Source organism: Vidua chalybeata, chromosome Z (genome assembly GCF_026979565.1).
Source record: "Vidua chalybeata isolate OUT-0048 chromosome Z, bVidCha1 merged haplotype, whole genome shotgun sequence".
Classification (NCBI taxonomy): domain Eukaryota; kingdom Metazoa; phylum Chordata; class Aves; order Passeriformes; family Viduidae; genus Vidua; species Vidua chalybeata.
Genome location: NC_071570.1, coordinates 2,776,170 through 2,782,613, shown reverse-complemented (window position 1 = coordinate 2,782,613; position 6,444 = coordinate 2,776,170).

Genomic DNA, 6,444 nt, shown 5'->3' with positions numbered 1-6,444 from the left:
CTCATTATCCCAATCGTGGTTTCTGTTCCCTGTCCTCAGTTTGTTTTGTCTTCCTTCCCCCCCCCCCGGCTGGCTGCTGGCTTGCCGCTTAGCTTGCTTGCTGCTTTTGCTTGCTGCTGGCTGCGTGCTTTGCTGGCTCTGCTTTCCTCTCTTTTTTCTCTGCTTTTCGCTGGCTTGCTTTTTTGCCATTTTTTTTTCCTTTTTCCCAGTTTCCGTTGTTCCCCCCCCCCCCCCCCCCAAGACATCGGACCTACTCCGGGCAGGAGCTCCCCCGGGGTCTGCGAAAGAAGTTTCGTACCCTCTGCGGCGAAGAGAGATACAGCTCAACCCCCTTGGACTGGTGAAAACATCTGTGGTCATCTTGGGCTATTTCTCTTGTGCTGGGGAGTGTTTTTTTGTTGTGCCTCAATGAACAAGTTTTTTCCACTTCCCCTCTGAAGGAATTCCTCCCGAACCCGGTGGTGGGGGGGAGGTTGCGGAGGGTTTTGGTTTCCTATAAGGGGCTCCTTTGGAGGTGTTTTCCCCTAATTTGTCCTAAACCAGGACACTCTGTGATACACACCTGTAAAGCAGCTCTGTGGATAGTGCAGGCATAGTTTTCAAACAAAACAAAACAAAAAAAAACCACACAGTAAGACCTTTCTAGATCTGAAAACAGTATTTTTGCAGAACCTCTGTGGGACGTGATGATTTTGAAGTCAGATTGCCCTTAACAATCCTACCTCAAATGTCATCTTCCAGGAGGGTTTCCTTAGGCCTCTTATTTCCATGCCATGACCACACCAGCCTTCCACACTTTGAGAAGTGGTTTGCACACTCCAGCTTTTAGAAGCCATTGGATACCACAGCCAAAAATTAGAAAATTTCCTGTATAGGAGGGAAAAATCTCCTGTATAGGATAGGGAAAAAGCAAAATCTAGAAAGAGTGGCAGCACCTGAGGACATTGAGCATGGGCCTGTTTGTTCTGGGAAGCATCCAGGCAAAGAGTGGTGCTCAGTGACAATCTGTTTGCAATTGGAGTTGCAAGAGATTATGGCCATGACAGCTGCTGCTTCACTGCAAAAGATGATTTTTCACTGATCTGCAGGAAGAGAGATTCAAAATTACTCTGTTTCCAATACAACACCACAAGTGTGACCTCTGTCCTCTCCTTTTTTCTTCCGGGAAGAATGGAGAGATGCCCAGAGAGTCACTGCCCACAGGAATCTCCAGCCTCATACAGCTTAAGGAGTTGCTGTTTAGTTCCAGGTGTGGCTGTGAGGAAAGGGTGATTTGCCTTAGTTTTGGGGCTATTTATCTTCATTTCTTCTGGGATAGGAAATGAGGGCAAGAGCAAGTGGAAAATTCATGGGCTAAACTGGCTCAACAGAAATTACCTCAGGGGTAAATGATGTGAAATTTGGAACAGGCAGCATAGTGCAGGGATGATTACAGGTACAGCTGCAGCTTACTAATAAAACCAACACAAAAGCCATGGGAATGGTGTTTGAAACTGGAAAGAATAAGAATATAATCTGATTTTCCTGTTGTGGTAAGGGGAAGAAGTTGTTGTCTTGGAAGACATCAGAACATGGCTGAGTAGATATAAAAGAATTGTCTACGAAGAAAGCCTGTGTAAGGCACTGGAGGTCATAGCCTAGCAATTAAGGAATCTTAATCACTGAAAGCTCTTAAAAGCAAATTAGAAGTGATTTGCTCGAGTGTTTAAAATGTGAGGGAGTGTTGATCACTCTTTGGGATACAAAGATGTGAAGTATGAGGGCTTGAGGGTGCTACCAGCCCTGCTTTTTAATGAGAGCCTCAAGACTTACTCGGCTAAGATTAGGAGAAAACTTTTTATCTCACACGTGTAACCATGACTCCAGGCTTGGGAGGATTTCCTGGGGACTCTGGCACTTCCATAGCTCCACCTCATCATGAAGTGGTGCATCAGTTGTGCAGCCTGGGGCTGTTCTCCCCTCCCCACGCCCACGGAGCAGCTGCACCGCTCCCCGGCTGCTGCTATTTCACAGCACGTGAAGAGCCTGAATCTAGAGAGCAGCAGGGCCAGACTGCCTGGAGAGCTGCCCAAACACAGCCACGTGTTGCTTCCTAGCACTGGAAACTCAAGGAGGAGGAAAAAAAAAAAAAAAAATCCCCAGCAGCTGCATCCGAGCCATGTGTCACAGCTGAGCCGTCCCCAGCATACGCAGCGTAAATCAGCGGACAGCTGTCAGGTCTGACTGCTCAGCTCCTGGTTGGAAATCGGGAAAAGTCAAATAAACGAGATTTGTAGAGCCCTTTGGGAAGGTTTCTCAGCTCTTTGGTTTCGCATGGGCAGAGTGCCTTGAGGGAGCCCTTTCCTTCTCGTGTTTTGGGACAGACCAGCTTTTCCCACGTGGGGATGGGATGGTGGAGGAGGAACAGCTTGCTGAAGTCCTGCTGAGACAGGAGCACACCAGGCTGGCTGAGAAAACCTCTGATTCTGGGCTTCCCCCTCTGCCCTGGCAGCTGCTGAGTGTTTTCAACAGAGTCACAGCGGGTGGCTGCCAGCTGGACCCTCGGCTGTTGGATAATATGGAATAATCACCCAACTGAGAGGGACATGAGGCTGGGGAGGCCTCCACTGCTTCACTGTCCCTGCAGGGCACATCAGCTGCTCCACTCTGAGCTCCCAGACTGAGTTTTGGAGACACCTGTGTTAACACCTGCAAGATGAGAGCAGATGCAGGGCCAGGCTGAGCTGCAGACGTTCCATTTTCCCAACAATGTGCAAGAGGTGTTTGAGTTTTATTGCTGTGTGCTCAATTCCTCTTCCTGGAAAACATGAGGAATTCCGCCAGGAAAAAAAACAGCAACAACAACAACAACAACAACAACAAAAATCCACCAAAAACACACACAAAAAAAAAGAGTCATTAAAATTATGAACTAGATGTGAAAAATGGGGATCAGCTTCAAATGAAAATTCATACACATTTTACCACAAATTGACATACTGTTCTTATCAGGCCAATATGCAAAATAATAACTCCTCTAGGGAAAAAAAAAATCATCTGCAGACTAGCATAGTATTGTGAATCTATTTAAAAGAAAACATTCATATACTAAACCCAGAATAATTAAAATAAAATGGTAGAGAAATGCAGAATCCATCAGGCAAATTTAAGGCCTCTAAGCTGACATATGTATCTTTTTACTTAAAATGCATTGACTCAAAAGGTGGGGCTGGAATCTCTTCTGGCTGCATCTTTTGGCTAGTACTATAGAAATACTCCATCTGTTGCAAACATTTCATTGTGGTTCCTTTCCAGTCTTCCTTTGACTGCTGTTGTTCCTTTCCAGTCTTCCTTTGACTAAAAATATTTAAAAATCTCCTTTAATTCATATAAATCTTTTGGTCTTTAATTAAAAATAACTAAAAATATTAAAAGTTTCAAGATTTATTTTAAAAGTAAGTTGGTTGCATTTGGTACCACCTCCAGTAAAACACTCCAAGTATCTTGATACTCAATGCTATTTTGGGTACTTACAAGCAAAATTTTATGTGTCAAATGGTAAGTGTAAAATGGTAAAAAATGGTAAAAGATGTTTCAAATTTAGCAATTAATAGGTCATAGAGGTCTGGGAAATGTTTTGTATTTCTAAGCTATTCTTTGAATTTTTAAAGTACAGGGCCAGCAGTGAAACAATAGTGATCCTGGTCTCTGCAACCTTGCAGGAAATCCTTCACTTTGGCTGCAATCAGGCAGTCGCTGTGAGTAGCTTCAAGCAACTTTAGAAACATTTCTTATTTTGTTAAATGCTCACTTCCCTAAAGAATTTCAGCACTGGGCTGTGTTTCTGCTTCTCCAATTCACAAATATTTCTCCTACAAAAAAACACCACATGTGAGTAAGCAGAGGCTTTTACCAATGAGCGTGTGTTTAAAGCAAGACTTGTGATTCCTTCTATCTTTGCCAGGTACCACCTACATGGAAGGACACAGAGCTGCCTCTCCCTGCCTTGAAGTCCTTCAGCACTGCACCGTCCTGAACTGCGTAAACTCTAGTAAAAAAACATCCAGCAACTCCAAAATTACAAACTAATCTTATAAATGCTTCCTCTAGCCCCTTGATAAATGTGCCTCTAATGCTAATGAAACAGCTGTGCTGGTTAATTAGATTATTTTGGCTGATAAAACCTAGGAAATGTTTTATTTCTTTTCCTTCCCAAGGAGACTCTGGCTGTTCCTCAGGGGTGGATGAACACCATGGTGTTCTGGACACCTTTTCCATGGTTTCTGTTTGGCCACTGCTGTGCTGTGCAGGGGAGCCTGAGTGACCTCAAGAGCAGCAGGGGAATGGCTTGGCTGGCTCTCAGCACCACATTTGTGATTTCAGAGACTTGGAAAATGGGTGTTGTTTAAAAGTTGCTTGGAAGGTGAAGCTTCCTTTGCAGAGGATGCTTAGTAATGTGCCTATGGATGCCTCTGAGATGAGCTCCTGAAAAGTCATTCTTCAGTCTGGAGGTGGAGGGAAACTTTTGGCCTGGGGCTGGGAAAGAGAAGGGAGAAGGGACAGAGGAGTGTCCCCCTGCCAGGAGCTGGCTGAGAGAAGCCAGCCTGGAAGCCCTTATTAACCAAAATGCTCTCACAACCAGCTCTTCCTTTGATAAGAGAATGTGGCTCAAGGTTGTGCTCCAGGACTGAGTTGATTTCCTCCCATTGTCCTTGGGGAAGTGCTGAGATTCCCTTTTCTCAACCACGTTTCTTCCTGGCGGAGGAGTTCTTATCACGTCCTTGTGGGGTAACTAATGCTGAAATCATTGCACTCTTGGCAGACACAGTCAGAGAATGATAACATGGAGCCAGAGGAGCCTAGAAGATGTGCTGGGCTGTACTCCCAAAATTCCTGGAGCCAGCACTACCTCCAGCCTTTCCTCTTCCCTTCCTAATCTTTCAGTGCAATCTCCCTGATGTTTCAGAATGAGTCCCTTGGTATTTCCCCTAATCTGTCATTTAAAATCTCAGGCAATAAAGCTTTCATCACTTCCCTTAGGGAGACGATTTTTCCAGCTTGTGGTTCTCCATTCAAAGGCTTTCCACATGGATTCTCAGCTTAGACATGCCCTTCTGTAATTTTACCCCATTAAAATAATTAATGTATCCCCAGCCTTCTCCTTTGATGCCACTTGCTTCATCCAGACATTTACAGACGACTGGTGTCTCCCTGCTCAGTTTACTGATTCCACGGTACTTAGGACAGCCAGCATTCCTTTTCCTCTCTTTTGTAAAGCCTCCAGCCTGCCAATTCCTTCAGCCGTGGAGTCTCGGAGCTCCTTCCCATGTACCACTCTTCCTGCAAATCCAAGGCAGATGCTCACCGCCCTCGCCTGCCTCCTTCTGCTTTCCTGTACTCCGTCCAAAACTGCTCTGCCTGTTCCCAGCTGCTGTGTCCCAACGCCTGAGAGCTGCGTGGTGTCCTCTGGATGTCCTTCAGGAGCCGTGCCACCAAAGCACATTATTCCCCAGAAATACAAGTTGTGGATGTTTCCCCCCCGTCCCTGGAAATACAAGTTGTGGATGTTTCCCCCCATCCCTGGAAATACAAGTTCTGGATGTTTCCCCCGTCCCTGGAAATACAAGTTCTGGATGTTTCCCCCGTCCCTGGAAATACAAGTTCTGGATGTTTCCCCCGTCCCTGGAAATACAAGTTCTAGATGTTTCCCCCCGTCCCTGGAAATACAAGTTCTAGATGTTTTTCCCCTCCAGAAGCAGCCAGCTGGGTGGTGAAGGCTGATGGTTCAAGCCGCATAGGAAATCGGAGTGGGCTTTGGATTCTGCCCGCAGCCCAGCACAGGGAAGGTTTTGCCTTTGCTCAAGTACAGGTTTTGTTAGTGCTTTCCTTCATGCTGACACCACAAATAATGTGTTCACCTTCCTTGAAAGGTGAAAATTTTTTTAGATATTTGGTGAGAAGTGCCTCGCAAAGTACCGGTTTAAAAAATAATTGTGGATCCCCGAATGCGTGGTTCTGCTTCTAGCTGAATCTCTTCATCTCTCCTAATATGATAAATGCTTCTGAGGTGGCATGATGTCTGTTTTTCCCGAGTCCATGCTCACGATTTGGGTGGTGGTGCAGGTAGAATCCCCACACATTTCCTTGCTACCAGCCCTGGGACTGAGTCTGTGCCACGAGCAGCTGTACATTGAATGCTTAACTCCTCAATTTCCCAGGTGCTCCCAGCCCTGATCAGGACTTATGGACCTTGCTGAAGTGATTTCCTGCCACGTTTCCGAGTCTCAGGGACGACCCCCGGGATGCAGAAACACCGGGACGGTGTTTAACGAGGGCATTACAATGATTAAAGAGGGCATTACAATGTCGCTCTGATTGCACCGCACGCTTCCCCCCACGCAGCCCCCGGGGCTCGGGCTCTCCAGAGGTGCCTTCTAAATCCAAAGATCCCGGGATTCTGTGGTC